The 21803-nt window shown below is 45.9% G+C and overlaps 1 protein-coding gene and 1 long non-coding RNA gene across 4 annotated transcripts in view; one reads left to right on the top strand and one right to left on the bottom strand.

Moving 5' to 3' along the window:
- Positions 1–1038, bottom strand: part of TMEM150C (transmembrane protein 150C) — an 81015-nt gene extending 79977 nt beyond the window's left edge. For 2 of the 3 annotated variants that reach the window (XM_019525907.1, XM_019525909.1), the window contains exon 1: positions 935–1033. The gene's annotated coding sequence lies outside the window, so the exon portion shown is untranslated. Of the gene's footprint in view, positions 1–934 lie in introns of all 3 variants that reach the window. The other variant, XR_002099185.1, reaches the window with a different exon arrangement.
- LOC109303714 overlaps positions 1–14249 on the top strand; it is a 21146-nt gene extending 6897 nt beyond the window's left edge. The window contains exons 2-3 of the long non-coding RNA XR_002099186.1: positions 3832–3833; positions 14139–14249. This is a non-coding gene — a long non-coding RNA (uncharacterized LOC109303714). The remainder of the gene's footprint in view (positions 1–3831; positions 3834–14138) is intronic.
- The last annotated feature ends 7554 nt before the right edge of the window (positions 14250–21803 follow it).

Genomic DNA, 21803 nt, shown 5'->3' with positions numbered 1-21803 from the left:
GCCCCACACTGCCCCCCTTCCCCTCATTTAACTAAAATTAAACCCTGGCCCCCCCCCCCACCCAAACTACACCCTTTGCTTGCAGTGTAGGTAGGCAAAACCTCCCCCTCTCTTCCATGTCCCTGGCCTTAAGTGTAAGTTTTTGCAGTGGGTGTTCCTCCAGCCCAGACTGCAGGAACTGGGAGCGCGTTTCCAGGGTGCTTCTGCCATGGAGTCAAATCACAGCTTCCAGAATAAAGTCTACCTTTTTCCTTGGTTTTTCCTTCCCTGTTTAACCCACATGCTGGACTTAAGCAGGCATCAGGAAGAAAAACTCTCCCTTTGAGGAGTCCATAGAAACTCTCTGCAGGCGACATGCTCTATCTGGCCTTTGAAAAGGGCATGTGTGCTTGGGGGCAAGGACAGAGTATCACAACAGCCCCCCGCGCACTCACAAGAGCAATACTTTTAATGCATGCAATACACCTTCCAGTGCCCAAGTCAGGGACAATTACACACCCCTATGAAAAGAATGAAAAAAAAAATAAAAATGCTAATACTAATAACAATAATCCCAGCATGAAAAAGGGCCCAGCTGCAAGCTCCCAGCTACAAACACTGCAATCTGTCTGCCTTGGCAGCCGCTCAGCCAGAACCAGAGGAGCGAGGCACCCTGTGGGAAGGGGCTCCTAGTACCCCAGAGGGCCTGGCCTCCCCCCACAAGCTCCCGCTTAGCGGCTAGGTTTGACCTGCCAGCTTGCCCCAGAGGGAGGGGGAGAAGGTGCCCCCCAGCCAAGGAGAGGGACCAAGGTGGCTGCCCAGGCACTGCTGCAGGGGAGGGGAGGGGAGCGGAGCGGACCCACCCGGGCGTGGGGCGGAGGGGGGACTGCTGGCCCGCCCTCCTCCGGCAGGGCGGCGGTGGCAGGGGCTGGGGACCAGGATCCCGGATCCCTACCTTGCGGCCGTCCGAGCGGCCGCACCTGCACCGCGCAGAGAAGGAAAAGCGCTTTCTCCAGGAAGGGGCGGGGCTTTGCGGCTCCGGGCTCCTCCCCGCCCTCTGGGCCCCGGCTGAGTAGCGGAGGCGGCGGCCGCCCTGCCCGGCCGGGGGAGGTTCGGAGCCCAGGGCGGGTGACATCACACAGCATGCCGTGACGTATTACCCCCCCACGCACAGGCACCGTTCTAAACCAGCCTCTACAGAGCGGATCCTACGGGAGGAGCGGGAGCGTTGCGGCGTGTAGATCAGACAGAGGTACCCAGGAAGGTTTTGCCAGACACTCGCTTTTCTGAGAGCAAAACCTGTCCTGACACTGAATCGTCGTCATCGGATCGTAGAAGTCAGGCTGGAAGGGACCCCAGAGGTCACCTCTAGCCCGACTCGCGGCCTGAGGCAGGATGAGCCCTGTCCAAACCATGGTATACAGTACATAACCTACCCTCTAGGTCAGTGCTTCCCAACCCGTGTGCTGCGGCACAAAGTGTACCGTCAGAAATGAACATGTGTGCCGTGGACTTCTGCCATGGCAATGAGCTACAGTAGGTATGAGGATGGGGAATGTCTTAACAGGTGTGCTACAGAACGTTGTTACTAATGTAAGTGGGCCTTGGGCTGGAAAAGGTTGGGAAACACTGCTCTAGGTCAATCTGCTGTGAACCCTGACACAACAGACCCAACACCCTCCCCTGCCACAGGTGAAGTAGGGCAGCCGACCTCCTGCTTCTATAAAAGGTCAATATACCCTCCTGAGACCTCTGGTAGAGGGTCAATCCACTCCTGCCTGCAGAGGAAGGCAAAAGCCCTGCAGCCTGTGCCAGTCTGAGCACGGGGTGAAACTCCTTCCAGATCCCAAATATGAGGATGGGTCTGAGACCCCAAGCAGAGGGGCAACACCCTCCAGCCAGGAACCTCTGGCTTGGACCCCAGCAGGAGCACTGGCACAGCCCAGCCAGCTGCTGCAGCCAACACCCAGTGCCTCTGTGGGAGGCTTAAAAACATCCTGACGTGTGGCAGAAATAGAGGGCGGGGCAACCACCAAAGCCCAGAAACATGGGAAAGACCCACAATAGAACATAAGCATAAAAACACCTAAAAGAAGGGCTGGCAATATTTGTGGGCAGAGTGCCAAAAAAAACCCAGCCTCAGTTTGTAAGATGTCAGCATGCCAGGGGAGCTGCAAGGGCCCTGATCCTTGTTGTGGCATCAAAGCTCCAGCCCCAACCCCTTCCCCACCATCTACCCCAAGGTACACACACCAAGCAAAATGCCTTCACGTGTCATGCTCTGGCATCCATGCCAGGTGTTGCCTACCCCTGATCTAGAATATCCCCAACTGGTGGCTCTCCAACCTCTTCTTCAGCACCTCTAGTAATGGAGAGCCCACAGCTTTCCAAGGCACTCTATTCTCCTGCCTCAGCATTTTAACAGTGAAGAAGTTTTTCCAGATAGCCAATCTAAATTTGCTTTGCTACAGCTTCAAGTCTGTATCCTCCTCTGCAGCGAGAGAAAAAGGACTTTTCGTCTTCTTTATGGCAGCCCTTCCAGTATTTGAAGACAAGGTAAACATGCCTACTTCCTTCCGCCTCTCCTCTTATGACTTGATTATCTTTGTTGGCTGCTTCTGGACCCTCTCTAACTTCTTCACATCCTTTTAAAAATGTGCAACCCAGAACTGCACACAGTACTCCAAATGAGTCCTAACTAGTGCCAAGTAGAGAGACACTATCACCTCCCATGGCCTGGCCCTAATGCTTCTTTTGATACATCCCAAAACTGTATCTGCCTTTTGTGCAGCTTCAACACATTACAGACTCATATTCAGTCTATGACCCAGATCCTTTTCCATAGTGCTGCCACCTATTCAGGTGTCACCTACTTTATATTTGTGTTTTTGATTATTCCTCCCAAGGTGCAGCACTTTGCATTTGTCCACATTGAACTTCATCCTGTTAGTTCTAACCCAGCTTTCCAATCTGTCAAGATCTTTCTGAATTACATTCCCATCCTCCATCATGTTACAATCCTTCCCAGTTTTATCATCCACAAACTCGCTCAAGAAGTTTCTACACCAACATCCAAATGGTTAAAAAAACATGTTGAACAGCACTGGGCCCAGGACAGACTCCTGTGGGACCCCACAGGCCTTTAACCAATATGCACATTTCTGGAGTAATTACAGTAGGTAAATGAAGTTCTGGATAGCACACTGCATCATGACTTTTGCAAATGGTCTTTATCCTGTGTCTTTATCAGTGACATTAGTAAACCAAGGCACTGTGTACACCAGCCTTTTGATATATGTATAACTTCTTAGGGCTTTTTTTGCAACTACATTAATCAGTTACTCTAAGGATAGGATTGCATTCATTTCTGGATGCCTAGACAACCAGATTTGGTGGTTTATGGGATTACCTAGACCCACAAATTGCTACTTCCAAACAGGTTCACTATTTCTGAATGCAAAGCCCTATGTACATAAATGGCTAAGTATGTGGCCAGAAATAGAAAGCCAGCCTGTATGTAAGTGGCAGTTTTGGGATTTGGACAACCACATAGGTGACTGCTGCTGTCTGTCCAGGTCATCTAGGCATCCAGAATAGGACACATTACCCTGCCCCCCAGATCAAAGCTGGGTACAGCTGTTCATACTGTCATCCAGCTTTCTCCATCCACATGACTTTAGTCTTGGTAATGATTTTGGCAACATTTGCTCCCTGCAGTTAGCTTGGAGGGCTGATAGGTAAATATGCTGTATTAGAGCAGCCTGAGTGGATGCAATGTTTTCATGAGTAAATATTACTAATCTGGCAACATTAGGAACTGTAACATCACTGGTGCAATCATAGGTAAGCAAGTTGTTTGATCTTTGCAAGTTCTTCAACAATGACAACCCATTGTTCATCAGTTACTCATGACATCAAATATATTCCATATGTCCATGGATTTAAAAAAGATATTTTTGCAATGAATCTGACTTTATTGTAATAGGTTAGCATCTGATACATCAAACACACTAGGTTTTTTTCTTGACAAAGTAATATTAACATGTTATTTATATTAATAAATTGGATATTCTTCCCTATGCCAAATTCAATTGCTACCTTGCCAAGACTTACTTTGGTACAAACAGTCTGCACAACAGCACACTTAAGCCCTTCTCTCTGCTTGGCATCTTGTATTTGCAGAAATACCCTTGTATATAATTAATACTTGTTCATGCTTTCACTTACTGATGTGTTCTGATTTCATGGTGGTAACCTACTTTCACCAACTGTAGTTATAATCCTCTTGTCTGGCAGTCTAAAGTGCTTATGCATAAAGTTTTCTTGCTAATTATAAAGAAAGGTTTCTTGATAATTATAAAAAGACCTTAGTCTTATTAGCAAATGTAACAGACATGTTGCTTATGTCGTCATAGATACCCTTGGCTCATCTTCAAGATCCCTGGCCATGATATGTCAGCAAGTCTTTCTGCATATTTTTTGTAACTGTTTGCTGAAGTAAGGCCTAACCTTGTTTGATGCATAATCTCTGGAAGTCATATTGATGTCTGGTCACTGTTAATAACAGCTCCATCAAGAACCATAAAAATCAACATCAGATTGATCACAACTGGGTGCAAAGTTCACTTCATTAAGATGGGCTGCAGTACCTGATCTTTGTTTGTTGTTTTTATTTAGAGAGTTATGAAGCATAAACACTGACTTTTGTAACTATAAGTTACGAGTCATTTACTTCATTCTGACTGGCACTGATTCAAATGGGGTATTTGCTGGATCTTTTTTGACTGATGTCAGTGTGATAAAATATGCAATCACACTAGTTTCTGTGTACTAACTATTGCAGTTGGCTGGACTACAATGTTAGCAGAGGCTACTCTGTCTAGCTCTACTTGCACTGGATGCTGTCTTTGTATGGACCCTCAAACAGAAGACAGCATATTTGTACAGAGGTTACAATGCCTGGGTGCACAAAACAGTTGGAAAAGAAAAAATAAAGGTCAGAAAGAAAAATAAGAGTTGAAAAGTCAGTGTGTCCATAACAGCCTGTAATAGTTGGCGATTTGATTAATTGACAAATCACTTTATAACAGATATTTGAAATAAACTAGGTTTAAAAATAATAGAAGCCTGGCCTAAACATTCTGTTTCTGCAGAAAAACAAAAGCACATCATTATGCAACAATGTTGTCATACTACATCATTTTGAAATGGCTCCAAATCTTAGGCTTTTGGAAGCAGAGGGCTTACTTCATTAGATGATAGCATCTGATGAAGTAAGCCCTCTGCTTCCAAAAGCTTGTGCGGTACATGTCTGATTTAGTTAGCCTATAAGGGCATGTCCAGAGGTGCACGAACATTTGGTTCTCTGGGGACAAGTAGTGGCAGCACACCTTACGCTGCCGCTTCTTGTCCCTGGGGAATGCCAATGCCACACATGCTTTGGCACATGGCAAGTTGCCCCTGGTGGCATAGGGGAGGTTGGGACCAGCACTGTGTTGGCCCCAGCAGCCTTACTTGTGGCCCTGGGAGCCTCCTGGAGCTGCAGCCACCTCAATCCTGCTCGACAGAGCCTGGCCAGCAGTTGCAGCACAGCTCCAAGCCGGGGGGGGAAGGGGACTGCAGTGCACGCTCAGACAGCGTACCCTTGCAGCACGGAGAACTCTGGACTGTTCAATACGTGGCACTACAAACATGTTCGCAGCACCACATACTGCACAATCATGCTCATCTGGATCCACCCTAAAGGTGAAACATCTACCCTGCCTTCAGGCTAAAAATGGCTAGCCACCTCTCTCCCGCTTCTTAAATCAATCCAGACAGAGATCAAATTTCCTGTGTTTAATCACCACCCCTGCAATTCAGCCAATTTTGGTTTACATATAAACTTCACTGAAACCTATATCCACAAAAAAAAAGTCACCACATCTCCCTTTGACTCCCACTGGGGACATCTACAGAGACACTTACTGCAGGGTTGCCTAATTAGCTCTGCAGTAAAGCTTTACCATCTACATGTGCGGTGCTATTAGGCCAAAGTAAATTAATTAACTCAGCCATAGAATAGTACTGCCCACCACAAGTGCTATTTTATGGTGGAGTTATTTACTCTGCCACAATGCACATGTGACTGCAGTTGGCTGGGGCATGAGAGTGCCATCATGTGGGCTGCCAGGTGGTTAGCACTGCAATGTAGCACCCTTGTACCCTGCACTGTAGCACCCCAGCCCCTCTGCAGCACACTGAACTGGGGTGAAGCAGTTCTGGCCTGGCAGGCTGACTCCCTGGGCCCCTGGCTAGCTAGGGCTGCACCGCCCAGGCTCAATGTGCTGCAGTCCTGGGTACATGTGCAAACACTGCACCTGGGAGCAATGAATACAGCACAAAGAACACTGGAGTTTGTGTCATACTACTTTCATGTGTAGATGTGACCACTGGGTATTAGTTTGGACTGGAACAGTTTCACATCCTTGGTGTCCAAGGGTTCATAAAGGGAGAGCAGGGGCATCTACACTAGTAGAATCAAAACTCCCTCCACATATCTCCACTCTTGAGCCTAGTTGGGATTAAGGTAGCTATTAAATAAGAATATGCCTGATCTTATCCCCTGGATACTTAGTCTTAATACACACAGGTTTTTTACCAATATAATTCAGCAAGCGGGCCGATTTTTTCACTGAAAATAGTTATAAGGTATAAATCCAGTGTGAGCAGAGGGACCTTTTTCATACCTTTGGCAGACAGAACCGTCTGACCTCAGGGCTCCCAGAGCAAAGAGGTACCTTAAAGCTAGTTCTCAAGCCATGATGTCTGGACACATTTCTTGAGGAAGAATTGTGCTATGTTCTTCTCAACCCTAACCTCTATTCTACCAGACATTCTAGGAGTGTTAAGACTCCTGCTTTTGCTTAGCTTCCTTTTCCTACTGCATAGAAGATTTCATGGTTCTTTCAATTCGGCTTGCCTGCACTTCAAAAGTGTACCAGCATAGCTATTGTAGACTGGTAATTTTGATCAACCTAAGTTTGGACACATTCTGGAATAAGAATATTCATGCAGAAGTTTCTTCTGCAATAACTATTTCAGGAAGCAGCCAAGTATACAACAGACCCTGGCATTTGGACTAAGCATTGCCAGTTCATGGTTTTCCTTGTCTCTTCTCTGATTTCTGTGTTTAAAAAAGCGGAAAGAGATTTACAGGTCTTTCTCTGTTATACTGAGACAAATCTGTCAAGCACTACTTTTGACCAGGGTCTTTACTGCATAAAGATGAAACGTGGTTTCTCAAAGGCTCTTTTCATTTGATTTGATTTTTTGCCTGATTTGGCCTTGCTTTTTAGACTTTAGCCCTGATCCATCTTCTCAAGATGCTAAATGAACCAGGCCCAATAAAGCTAAGAAACTTCCTAAAACTCTGAGATGAAGATCAGGGTTGACAACTCTCTCTCTTTGCAATGGAATTCATTAAAACATAAACAGTGTTTGTTCAAGAGACAGAACTTCCCTTGAGACCAATCTATGGCCACACAACAAACTTCCTTGGGAACTAAGGGCCATCACAAGCTTCACCACCCGGTACAAAAAAATCCCCCTAAAAAACCCTAGTATTAAAAACAAACAAAGCAAAAACATCCCCATGTACACACAAAACTGCCCTTGAGAAGAGGGCAAAATGCATATGACCACAAGTAAGCACTTCCTGCATTACATGAGGTACTCACAACTGTATTTATTTTATTTTATTTATTAGTTAAAGGTATTTAGGCACTAAATTCCCATTGGAAATTTGGTCCTCTGCAAGTGCAGTGATGGATGACAGCAATACAGGAGAGCATAATACAGTACAATATGATCCTGTTGCCAAACAGGAGAAGTAAAGTATCAGTCACACAAGCTACCTACCTTGCTTCTACTTCCAGTGGGAGAGATTCCCCCAGCTAAAAAAGCTCATGAATATGATTATGGATTTATGCAAACCCCATAAAATGTTCTTGGCCTTAAGCCCAGCCTTGGTGAAGAAATAAGTAGTTCTGTTGTACCAATCAAACAGCTTCCTCAGATCTGTCTAGTACTAAGAAGTGGACTAAATAGATCATCTGTGTAACTCACAGTATTCCCATGAACAAAACCAGAAAATGTATGTTTAAGATTTGCTAGAAGCAAGACTATTATGAGGGAAGGAGCCAATTCTGAGAATCTAGGCTGAAATTATAACTTCATCCCCAAATACCTTACAATTCCTATGAAACTTGAAAAATTACTGGTCTGTACATCTGCGTGTTGAGGTGACTGTGACTACTACCTTGTCTTTCCATTTGTTCACCTGGTGCATATTCTCTAAATACCTGATTGTGTACTCTCTGGGGTTGGGCTTCCCTTCGTGTTTTTGTTTGTGGAGCCTGATTCAACGGTGCCCCAACAATGAAACAAAAAGAAAATTCTGGCTGGTATCACAGCTGATTCTGCTGCCGCTGTAGAAGTTCCTGCTCCCTACTCCTGTGCTACCAGATCCCATCCAAAGAGTAGTCTTGTGATAAGGGATCAGAGATCTGGCTAGAACTTGCAAACCCAGGTTATGTGAAAAGCAGGTGGCAATGTATCATGATACCAATGTGGGCAAATGTCCCTCACATCGTGGGAGTCAGCATTTGTAGGTCAGTGGGGCTGGGAGACAGTATGGCCAATGCCTGGTGGAAAGTAAATATTACAGCATGTAGCTGGGCTGACTGCCGAGTCTGGAATTTATATTCAGCACAAAGGTGCACTGCAGTTATTCACTTAATATTTTAACTGAGTGCTTAAGAAATATTTATGCAGCCAAGGATCTTTGCTAGTGACAAGTTTGCTGAGGAGTGAGCTTGCTGTGGACTTGATCCATGGCTCATTGAAGTCAGAGGGATTTTCTTCTTTGATTTCAATGGGCTTTGATCAAGCGCTCCTACAAGACACAGTGCAAGCCCTTGGAGCTGCGGCAGATATTCACTTTGGCCCCTTTTGCAAGTAGCACACAGTGTTGGCCCAAGCGGCTCATTGCAAGAGAAGTTATTGGCACAGGGAAGTGGGAATATTTCACACCCTCATTTATCTACCTACATTATGGGCCAGGTCCTATTCCATCTGTTACTTGCCTAAGTGGAATTAGCTAATTCTGTGCAACCCTACTGAACCCTGCTGAATTTCCTGAAAAAATGTAAACATGCCTAGGCTTACAATCAAGTCACAAAAAACAGCAGGCAGGAATCCATCTTTTGGGTTAGTAGTTTTCCAAAACTCAAGCAGGGTAGAACGGGCTCACACCTAGCGAATGGAATAGGATCTGGCCCTGTATATATAAGAGTATATTGGCCTTTGGCAAAGATGGCAGAAAGAGCAAGGCTACACATGTGACTCCATCCAAACTCCAGCTAGGATACTGCTATGTATACCACCCTATCTAGAAGGGCAGCTCCCTTTCTGTTGAAATATTTGTCCTGCCCTAAGCACAGTGCCAGCCCCCCAAGTTCCAAAGGATGTACCAGGGTATTGATCTGTGACAGCCTTTTCATGCTCCTATGTTAGTGAAGAATAGGGTAGTGTTCTGGCCACATCCTCCTGGCTTTCTGTGACATGCACTATAAGGGAGGTTGGTGCAGGGCTGTTATCTTTTCTGTGTAAGGGGTAGGGTACCTCCACAGTGCAAGGTTACTACTGCCTGCACACCACTAGAGCAGTGTTCTAGATGATCCAGCATTGGCAGAATCTGGCCCAGAATCTAAAAGCTTTATACAGACACACACACCCATAGTATTTGACCACCATCTGTGTACAGCTGGTTGAGCAACAGCAAAGCTTTCCCTCCATGTTTTCACGGAAATGCCTTTCAATACTTGTGGTCTTGGAGGAAGGGGAGGAGTAAGGAAGTGCCCAAGCAGCTCCAGGATGGTGGCAAACGTTGCTGTGGAGCAAAGGTGCTTGACCTCTGGCCTGCAGCCCAGTATCATCCAGCCCACTGGGGTCCCCACAGGTCCAGGAAGTGAGTGGTAGGGGAGCAGTGGCAGTGCTAATTGCCACTCTCCTGCTGCCAAATTTCTAGACCCACAAGGGAGCTCGGCAGGCCAGATAGCATAGCGCCCCGCCCCCCCGTGTGCTAGATTAGGCATGGGGGGCTGGATCCCAGCACATGGGGTTGGGCTAAGGCAGTGCAGGGCTCAGTCCAAGCAATGACCCTGCAAGGGATCCAGTACAGGAATTGGCTCCATACCAGTCATCTATTCATTCAGCCTGCAGGGCCAGACTCACCACTGCTCTGGAGAGTGTCTGCTCATCTTATTAGCCTAGAGTCTTTTTTTAATACTGCTATATTATTATTATTTCATAAACAGTAGGGCTGGAAGGGACCTCAGAAGATCATCAAGTCCAGCCCCCTGCCCAAAGGGCAGGAAGTCAGCTGGGGTCATAGGAACCCAGCAAGATAAGCATCCAATTTACTCCTGAAGGTGTTCAATGTAGGTGCTTGAACCACCTCTGATGGCAGGCTGTTCCAGACCTTGGGGGCTCAGACAGTAAAGAAATTCTTCCTTATGTCCAGCCTGAAACAGTCTGGCAGTAGTTTGTGACCGTTCGACCTCATCATCCCTTGGGGAGCTCTGGTGAACAAACATTCCCGCAGATCCTGCGGAACACCCCTGATAAATTTATAGGTGGCCATCAGATCACCCCTGAGCCCGCACTTTTCCAGGCTAAAGAGCCCCATGGCTCTCAGCCTGTCGTCGTAAGGTCTGTTTTCCCGACCTTTGATCATGTGTGTGGCTCTTCTCTGGACTCTCTCAAGCTTCTCCACATCCTTTTTGAATTGTGGAGCCCAAAACTGGACTCAGTACTCCAGCTGCAGCCTCACCAAGGCCAAGTACAAGGGGAGAATGACGTCCCCACATTTGTTTGAGAAGCATCTATGGATGCAAGCCAGTGTTTTGGTCGCTTTACTAGCCGCAGCTTCGCATGCAGGCTCATGTTCATCTTGTGGTCAATGATGACCCCCAAGTCTTTCTTCCATAGTGCTAGCCAACCGAGCTTATAAGGATGCTGCAGGATTTTCCTCCCAAGGTGGAGAACCTTGCATTTTTCAATGTAAAACACCATCAGGTTCTCATCCACCCATTTGCTGAGCCTGTCCAGATCAGCCTGGATCACCCTCCTACCTTCTGGTGCAGATGCTTTGCCCCAAAGTTTGGTGTCATCGGTGAACTTGGCCAGTCCACTTCTGACTCCAATGTCCACATCATTAATGAAGGAAGATGTTGAACAATATGGGTCCAAGGACAGAGCCTTGGGGGACCTCACAGGTCACAGGGCACCATGATGATTGACTTCTATCAGTTACTACCCTCTGGGTCTGAGCACAGAGCCAGTTCCCAGCCAGCAGATTGTGGTGGACCCAAGGCCACAATTGGCCAGTTTTGCCAAGAGGTGATCATGGGATACCAGATCAAAGGCTTTTTTGAAGTCAGGATATACAACATCAATCTCCTCTCCCTTGTCCAGGTGATAGGCCACCTGGTCGTAAAAGGAAATAAGATTGGTCAAGCAAGACCCACCTGTAACAAACCCATGCTGGCTATCCCTCAGGATGCTGCAATTGGCCAGTCTGTTAAGAATGGCCTCTTTGATAATCTTTTCTAAGACCTTCCCCAGAACAGAGATCAGGCTGATGGGCCTGTAGTCTGCCAGATCCACTTTCCCCCCCTTCTTGACGATAGGCACCACATTGGCCTTCTTTCAGTCTTCAGGCACTACACCAGAGTGCCAGGAGTTTTCAAAGATCCGTGCCAGAGGCTGGGCTACGATGCGTGCCAACTCCTTGAGCACCCTGGGGTGTAAGCTGTCAGGGCCAGCTGACTTGAAGGTGTCCAGCCTCTCCAGGTGCTCCTTCATGAGGTCTGTATTGATGGAGGGTAAGGAATCATCCTCACCCAGGTGTTCCTGTCCTGTAACGGGCAGGGGCGCCCCTTGGGACTGGTGAAAAAACTGATGCAAAGTACCCATTTGGCAAGTTGGCTTTTTCCTGGGCATCGGTTGTCAGATGTCCCATCTGGTTTAGCAGGCGTCCAGCGTTGCCCTTGCTTTTCCACTGGCTCCCCACATATCTGAAAAAGGACTTTTTATTGTCCTTGATACTTGTAGCTAGCTGGAGTTCCATCGCAGCCTTGGCTTTCCTGGCTTTCTCCCTGCAGGTCCAGACCAGCGCAGCATATTCCTTCTTGGAGGTGGATCCCATCTTCCATCCTTTGTAGATCTGTCTTTTTAGACGCAGGAAGTCCAGTAGTTCACTGCAAAGCCAAGGGGGCTGCTGTGCCCTTTTGCTGCCTTTCCTCTGAGACAGAATAGCCTTAGCTTGTGCATCTAGGATCGCTCCCTTGAGGAGCAACCACTCTTCCTGGACTCCCCTCCCCTTGGGGTCGTGGTCCCTTAGTGCCTCACCTACAAGCCTCCTGAGCTTGTCAAAGTCAGCTTTCCTGAAGTCAAGGACTTCTCTACTGCTGACTTGGCAACTTTACAGCAGATAGTGAAAGTGATCAGTTTGTGGTCACTGTCACCCAGCTTCCCTTTGATTGTTAGGTCACTGATTACGTCGTCCCCCATAGCCAGTACCAGGTGGAGCAGCGCTTTACCTCTCCTCGGCCTGTCATCTTCTTGTGTCAAGTAGAGCTCATCCATGCACAAGAGAAAGCTTTGTGACCACTCTGATTTGGCCAAGTGCTCTTCCCACAAGATGTCACGGTAGCTGAAGTCTCCCATGACAACCATGCACCAGGAGCGTGCAGCTTCAGCCAATTCCCTATTGAAACTTGGCAGGCTTCATGCTCTCAGCAGAGGCTAGTTTCATCCAAATCAGACAGAAAACAACCAAGTTATAGATATTTAATTGATTCCCCATTATACCCTATGCCTGGATCTTTGGTTTCCTGCTTCAATGCCTCAATCTGGATTGCTGGCATCCGAAGCGGCTGGATCCAAAGCCAGATCAAATAGCTGCCTACTCACCCAGGCTTAATATACAGTATATATATTTTACTATATTCACAGTGGCAGACTGACAGCGGGGCAGGGAGGGTGCCATGGCCCCTGGGCGCTGGCCAGGCCCTTCAGAGTTCTCATCACATGACGTGACTAAGTACTGCTATGAGGAGGATTGGGGGGAGAAAGAGAGGTGCAAATGCAAGCATTGGCCCCCTCATGCCAGAGACCCACAGTACATCACTGTATATTCATGATGCTTTTAAGCAGGCTCCTAGTTATATAGTATGTTGTCTACCTTGTGTTTTTCTTCATTGTTAATCAGTTGCTTGGTATATTCCAAACTTAGTAGAAATGGATAACCTCTTGTCACAGAGGAAGGTAATTCATTCAAATTGGAACTTTCTGATAATCAATAATGAACAGTTTGATTAACAGGATTTTCCTGTCAATGACTTCTTGGACTCTGTCTTGATTTATACAACTAAATGAATGCTTTGAAGATGCTGAACTAAGGGTATAAGAATGAAGTGAAAACACCTAACAGCACGTGCTTCAAGAGTGAGAAATCTCTCTGACATCAGTTGCTGCTGCGCCCCAGCCATCTCAAGATGCTGGAAGAAACAGACCATCTCTCTTGTTGCCTGTTTGGTGAGAAGTCATTGCCTTATAGCTAATTCCTGGACTTTGCTTTAGTTTGGGCCCATTTGATTTTGAATACTTGTAGTAAATAAAAGCCTTTCTGTCACTCATTGAATGAAGAAGTGTCATGCCAATCCCTAGGCTAGTCCAGAATCCTAGGTTATTAGCTAACACATGCTGTGCCCAATTCAAGGAGCAAATTCTTCCTCAAGATCCAATTAATTGGAGAGATAAAGATGACATGCAAACTCTAGAAAATTTAGTCTGGAGAAGAGAAGACTGAGCGGGGATTTAATAGCAGTCTTTAACTACCTGAAGTGTGGTTAAGAGGATGGAGCTAAACTAGTCTCTGTGGTGGCAGATAGAACAAGGAGCAATGATCTCAAGTTGCAGCAAGGGAAGTTTAGGTTAGATATTAACAAAAAAAACAAACAAACAAACAAAAAAAAACACCTCTCTCACCAGGAGGTTAGTAAAGCAGTGGAACAGGCTACCCAGACAGGTTGTGGTATCTCCATCCTTAAAAGTTAAGACCCATCTAGAAAAAGTCTTGGCTGAGATAATCTAGTTGGGAATGGTTCTGCTTTGAGCAGGGGGTTGGACTAGGTGACCTCCTGAGATTCCACCCCAACCCTAATTTTCTATGATTCTAAGCTTGCTGTACAGAACCTAACTCAGCTAAACCAACCACAGTATGTCATTTCTTCAAAAGACTAAAACTTGCTCGGCAAGTGAAGAAAAATAGTTGTAAGATAAGGAGGCCAGGACCACGTGGTGACTCCTGCTATAACATGTAGAAAAAAACCCCCAAAATTATAGACACAGTAAATAAACTAAGAACACAACCACCCTTGCCATTCTGAAGTACATAGTCAAGGCACCTAGAGAATGGACATCATCATGTGTTTCTGCATCCAAGTCCTTCTTCTCACTCAGATGCACATTCAAAGGACATTCCTTTTAGGGACAGGGAGTAGTCAATATTTTCCAGAAGGTAATTGCAGCAATTGTATTCCTCATTTTAAGCATAGAGTAAACCAATTTGGGCCATCACTGTGCTAATATCAACTGATGAGATTATGCCTTTCATTCAATACAGGCATCCCAATTCTGTGTTTGAAACAAATAACAGCAGTTTAGTCTCTTGGAAGCTTGTGTTTCTTGTTCCAGGTGATTTTACAGAAGATTCACTTAGTTGTCTTTAATACAACCTCTATCTTACAGGTAATTTGAAACCCAGCATCCCAATCTTTAAGCAGGCAACTTGACCTTCTCATACAGTTACTTTCTAAGTACAATTGAATCTTCAGAGTTTGTCTCAACATTTCTTCACTTTCAGCACATTCTCTCTCATCTCTGGTTTTCCTGAGTCTTAGAAAAAAAATCTCCTTAGCCTTAGTTTTTGGTTGTACTCAGGCTGTGAGACAAGTGATAATAGGCTTCTTAGTGCCAGCTGAAGAAACTGCTGGACAGCATATACACCATCAGGAGTAAAATCCAGCCTTCTATCAACTTCAAACCAATATATCACCTTGAGTAACTCAGTATTCCTGTGTCTAGACATGCAGCTGTCCATGTCCATGCATGTAGTTAGCCACCTAGTGTACTTGTATGACCGACCTAACAAAAGTGGTGAACAATATGCCTGTCTAGATCATTGTAACAGGACAAAGACAGCCCTGTTTCTTTGACGTTACTAAGTTTCAAGGGGTGGGGGGGAGAGTCAGGTCAAGGACAGGGAAAAGTTAGTTACTTAGTAAACACAGTTGGGAAGGGGATTGCACCCGGGGTGAATATTAACTGATTAGGAGCCAGCAGCTCTTTCAGTCCACAGCAAGGGGTTTTCCTTTGCCCCCTGGGGCACAGTATGGAGAGATTCAGCAGAGACGCCAGGAGCGGCAGACCCAGCACTGGAGCAGCGTGCTGATAAGACCTGCCAACTGGGTGTAGGTAACCACAGCGTGGGGTGATTTACTACACCCTCTCTCTTTGGGGAATTAACTTCTTATTCTTCCATCATTCCAAAGCATGGCAGGTGAGTCCCAAGGAGAGAGATTTTGTTATTCACCCCCACCCAGCCATGATCATCATCTGCCTGAATTCCTAACATTCTTCCTTTCTCTGGAGAAAGAATGTCCCTACATTTAAGAGTTTGAACTTTGTTGAACTTAAACATAGCCCCAAAACTAGGGAACTAATTTCCTTCTAACTTGATTTTAATAGTCACTCTCAGAGACCATAAAAGAAAAAAATTCAAATCCAGTGGACTGCACCAGATGCATTGACTCTAACCAGATCCCTATCTTGCAAATGAGCTCCACAGAGGTAGTGCTCATGACAGGACTGATGCTCAAAGCTAATTAAGATATTCTATTTGGCTCAATCATATATTATTAAAATAGGTTGAGATGAACATAAATCAAATTCAAAGCTTAAATGCAAAGGGACAATGTTAGATTGATGTCTCTCTATACTCCTGAGTTTGATTTCTCAATCTTAAAAGGAAAACAAGAAGTAGACTCATGCTTCAATTTGGCTGCTTTGCATTGCATAGACAAGATTTGAAAGCTCAGTCAATAAAACAACCCATTACTTTTTTCCTCCTTGTTCTTTTACATTACAAATTCAGTTCTTGTTCCACCATCCCTCTTTTTCAGAAAGATGATATAAACAAACAGTCTGGAATAAGATTATGTAGGTACTTAGACCATGGAAATGCAGCCTGATTACTTTCAGGGCAATTATTCTTTATTTGATTCTTCAAAATTGAGTTTCTTAATTAACATTTTAAAAAATAATAATTCAAATGCCTGACAAACAGGTGGGAAATTTTTTGTTAAGAGTATAACATGCTAACCCTTTCAGTGACAGCCTGCCCCCGCCTTACTTCTCTAGACCTACCACTGAAGCAGGGAAGGAAAACCCACAGGACTAGAATATCCATTATCCAGCATCTTGTCCTGCCCTTTATGCTAAAGGAAAGTAGGTGTGCAATCTGCCATTCAGATCTGGCAACATTTTACATTCACAAAGTATTACTGCAAACAAGTTTCTATAGGTCATGACAGATAATCAGGCTCCAGGGAAAAAAGCAGAGTTAAGTAAATATACAAAAAAAGTTGTACATCTTCCGCATACGCCAACTTTCCCCAAGTCAGCTTTGCCAGACCACCCTTGCAAGCAAAAAGAAATTAGCACTGTGCAATTTACTTTCATTCATATGTAAATATTTATGATAAAGAAAGCTCTAGCCACCTGGCTTTAAGGTCATCCTTGCTCCCCTTCTCTCCAAAAAAACATAGCTAAGGCTGTAAAGACTCCACCAGTTTCCAACTCTGAATTACTAGAGTAAAAATAAATGCTGACGGATTTATCAGCAAGAGTGGAAGACCTCCATTTAATACCTGTGTACTGAAAACTGCTACACAGACCAAATAGAGCAACTGAAAACATCTTCAGATTCAAGGATAGCCCAAGGTTTCCTAGCCAAATCACTCATTGTAGCCATCTGTTCAACCAACTCCGTTTTAAAAATATTTTGAATGATTTTTTTTTTTAAAGATGCCCTACCACCAACATATGCATTCCCAGTTTAGCACTAACATTTGTTAAGGTTGTTTGGTATTTTTGTAAAGAGGCAGATATCCAAGAAGTGCCATTGTTTATCTCCAGTAATACACAAGTCCAGTCCTGCCACGTTAAATTTCCTACATACTTCTTAGCTCTCCCATGATTTCCAGCTGCTTATTCTTTTAAGCAACACTCCATTTCATTCTTTTGCAAGAAAGCACAAGCATTTCAACAGTGGAAGTGAACTATGTGAGCACTGAATTACAGAAGCACCAGCAATGTGACCTTTGAGTTTTGTATTGTTGTTTTTAGTCTGCAACTGTGGAGTGTGACAATGGGCACATCCACACATGCATTAATGGATAATAATTATGGCACATTAAGTTTGGTACCTTTGGGCACTCCTACATGTCCTCTGGGGGTGGGGAGGGTAGTGCTTTAATTAGAGCAGCTCTGAGAGTCACTGTAATTAAAGAGCTGCTGCATCTCGTGTATCGGTGTCCCCACGTTTAAAAGTGGTGGCGGGGGCGCTTGAACTGAAGCTTGTCTAATGAGCTTTAGTTCAATTGCCCCTGCCACCATGTTTAAGCATGGGGATACTGATACATGAGATGCAGGAGACTGTTGGAGCACAGTAATTGCCATATACCAACAGACTCGATTAACTGAGTCTGCTGGTATATGGCAATTACTGCGCTCTAGCAGTAATTAGTTAATTAATCAAGTCTACTCCATTGCACTGGAATTCCAGGAAACCAAAGCAGTCTCTCCACTCTTGTATAGCTACCTTGTAACAACAGGTACTAATTTAATGCGCTGTAATTGGTGTTACAGGACAGTAGCACTGACACATCTTTTAGGTGACTGTCATGGGGCGGGGTGCCGGGGTGGCCATGATCCCCAGGGCGCCCCTACCATGCCAAGTCGCCCCCCTAGCACCCTTTTCTTGCCCACCACATTTCTGATGTTCTATAGTAGTATTAATGGGAGGCTGCCTTTCCTGGGGTCCCCTGGATGCGGTGCTGAGCTTGTCCTGCCCCCTTTGTTTTATGTGCAATGTTCTGGTGCGCTCTGCCTTATGGGCTATGCGTGCCTCCAACCTCCCCTTTAGCATGCCCCAAGCCTCGCAGATGTGCCGGACGTTCTCGTGTCTGTATGCTCGCCCCTTCCTGGGGTCTCTCAATATGCGCACCCCTTCTCTCCCTGGGGTCCCTCCGTATGCGTGCCCAATCTGTCCGCCCCCTCTCTGGGGCCTTCCTGCAATACTCGCCCCTCCTGGGCTTCTGTTCACACTCTCGCCTTTCTCTGGGCTTCTCAACCGCACACTCTATCCTCTTCAGGCTCCTCACTGCGCTCGGCCCTACTCCAGACTCTAATCATGCGCCTCACCCTTCTCCGGGCTCCTAGTTCTATCTGCATCCCTCTCTGGGCCTGTCCCACGCTTCTCGTGCCTGTTGCCCTTTTTTGGGCCTGTCCCACGCTTCTCGTGGCCGTTGCCCTCTCTGGGTCTGTCCCGGGCTTCTCACGCTCGGGGCTCAGGTGGCCCGTAGCCGTGCCTGGCCCCTTGACCCTTCTCGGGGTCCTTTGCCCTACTGGGCAAAATACCCCCCTCACGGGATGGGGTCTCAACCCCACACACCGCGCCTCTCCGGCGCTCTCCTGCCACACCAGCTGTGGCACCAATCATTGTGCCCTCGCTGGCACCGCTTGTTGTGCCCTTACTGGGCACCAGGAACCCCCAAGCTACTGGGGAGCTCCTGTGAGGCCTCCTCGCACCCCTACAGCCTCGCCCGGTCCTCCGGTGTAACATCAAACCCAACGATAAACATAAAGCCCTGAGCCCACCGGCTGCAACACAAAGTCTATGCCTACCTGGCTCTCCTGTAAAGTCACTCAATCAGGGTTCTCTCTACCCTTGCCATATTGCAGCCCTTTGAGTAGTCAGGCTGCTCCACTAGGCTCAGCTTGGCAGCAAAGCTCTTATTCCTCAGGCTGCTAGATGGTAACTGCCAGCTAGGCTTCGGCCTGGCTGTTTATATAGGCCAGGCCCTGCCCCTGGCAGTCAGCTGACCCAATCAGCTGCCCCAGTGATTGGCCGCTCGGCCCATATTACTAATGCCAGTAGCAGGCACCCTAGTGCCCTGCTACAGTGACACTAATGTTCAGTAGACTAATTCTACTGCTCATTAGCACAGCTTTTGCCATGACACACTAATTCTACTGTGCTTCTAGCATCTTGTGAAGATGCACTTACTGAATATAAAATCTGCTTCTAAGACAGGGAAGCTCATATGGCCCAAGAAAGCTCAGCATAGAACAAAATGGCCCTGAACTGAAACAGGATACCTCCACCTTTCTGGAACTCTGGTAGAGGCAAAGATGCTTTGCCTGCATATAGATCCACTTGCAGAATCAAAGCTTATAGTACTCAATCCAGCTGCCTCAGAAGATGAAAAATTTGCTTTATGTCACTATAAGCGAACAAGTATCATGGCATTTATCACACACACACACACACTGTTTTCCATTGCTCAATTACTTCCTTCCAATAAATTTATTTATAAATGTGTGTGCGGAGGGAAGGGGGTGGGGGGTGTTCTTTTTGGAAGGCACTTATTCAGAGCTTGTAACTCTCAATGGGAACTGTGCTTTTTCCATGGAGGCATGGCAGATATAACAAAGACAACAAATGTTTGAAAATTCTTATGTTCCAGTTCATTGTGTTTTCATCCTGGTTTTGCACCAGGATCCAATGCTACCAGCATGTTTCACTACTAATTGTCCCTGTTTTAGGGACCCAACACCTGCACTGCACTGGGTGTGCATCTGCAAGCAAGGAACCCCCACTTGCATACACATTTGCCAAAGCCCCAACTTTCCCCCCCTGAAAGGGACACATCTGGGTAAGCAGAAAAAGTGAGGCAGGTATTCCCAGACCTTGAGGTGGCTGATCCTGCCCAGGGATTCCCATGGTGTGTAGGATTAGATCCCTCAAGACCAAGGAGCCCCTGCCCAGGGGAAGCTGGAGAGCCCAGGCAGCTTCATACTGGCCAAGATCTTCCACCATAAGGAAACAAATGTGAAGTGCAACAAAGTGGCCCTATTACTACCACCTATTGCAGCCACAAATCTGAGCATTTGTGGTATAACAGAAGGTATGGATGCCTATTTTATTTCACTTTGTGCTGCCATCAGTGTTTTCATGGTGGCACAAAAATGACATCTATTCCTACCCAGCTACCTAGAGAAGTTGTGGGGTTTCCATCCTTGGAAGTTTTCAAGGGCAGGTTAGACAGACACTTGGCTGGGATGGTGTAGTCAGGGATGATCCTGCCATGATCAGGGGGCTGGACTAGATGACTTTGAGGACCTTTTCAGATCTACTCTCCTATGATCCTATGACCTACCACCTGATTACACTTAAGAGTTACAGGGGGCATATACAGCCTACAGCTCTCCCAGTACTGATACTCTGCAGCACAGTTTCTCCCTTAGATGGCCAGACTCAGCAGTATACAGGGGCCCTAGGTAAAAGAAACCCCTCCCAGCTGTGTGCTTGCATATTAAAATAGTCATGTGCAGTGCTTTAGCCACTACTATCAACAAGTCTGTGATTAGAATGGGAACGTATTTAGGTAAACTCTGCTTCCAAAGCCCTTATCTTCCTGATCCAAGCTGTATGCTCCCTTGCCTATCAAGATCACCATTTAGGATCGTGCTTATGCGGATCTATGGATTTTTGTATGGTCTACATCACAAGTGTATTCAAGGTGCTTAGACTCAAAGTTAATTGATCCTTATGATGCCTCCTCTTCTGCCCCAACATAGAGAAGCCTTTTGCTCATTTTACAGCCAAACTGAGGGGCAGGGAGATTGACTCTGAGCAAGTTACTCAGACAGAAGTTAGGAAATAAATCCAACTCTTGAGTCCTAGTGTGGTACTTTCACCTCAAAGCCCTCCGAGTCCTATCACAACCTTTTTCTTTTAGGTTTTTGTTGCTCTGCAATACTTCAGTGAAGTCTCTTCTTTTCATACAGGGTTTTTTTCCCCCTTCACGTCCAGATGTTTCTCCAGGGACACACTCTGTGAAGGAGAAAAAGCTTCCATCAGAGAACAGCGGTCAACCATCTGTCAGAGTTCATTTGGATCTGAGTGACAGCTCAACTTTTTAATGAGATTCTTGGTTTGTATTGAGAGAAATAGGAACTACCAGTTTCCCACTTGCTGTCATCTCCTCCCAACTGTAAGCAACATTAAGAAAGACTGCTTTCGTACAGATATGTGGAGATTGCTTACAGTGGGACACGGTGTTTACCTGTCACGTAAGTCTTAGACCTGGGCTTCTACAGCATAGTCATCAGAAAGTAGCATATCATGTCACATTAAGTGACATGGTATATATATACTGCTTAAATTTTGTACAAGTTTAGTTTTCTGGAGGATGGGCACAGTCTAAAAAAATAAAACCCATCACTACAAAGAATATGCTTAGCTATCACATTTAATTGGGCTAAATCTCATGTAGATTTTTCCAATTTTCACACAGTTATAATTATTCCTGGAGTCAGTTAATCTCAGTGGGTCTCTTCTTATGTTTCTCTCTCTCCCAATCATGTTCTAT

This window comes from Gavialis gangeticus, unplaced genomic scaffold, assembly GCF_001723915.1.
Source record: "Gavialis gangeticus isolate Ggan-Ray unplaced genomic scaffold, GavGan_comp1, whole genome shotgun sequence".
Lineage (NCBI taxonomy): Eukaryota > Metazoa > Chordata > Crocodylia > Gavialidae > Gavialis > Gavialis gangeticus.
Note: the sequence above shows the minus strand (reverse complement) of the source record. Positions and strands in the feature narration are given on the sequence as shown.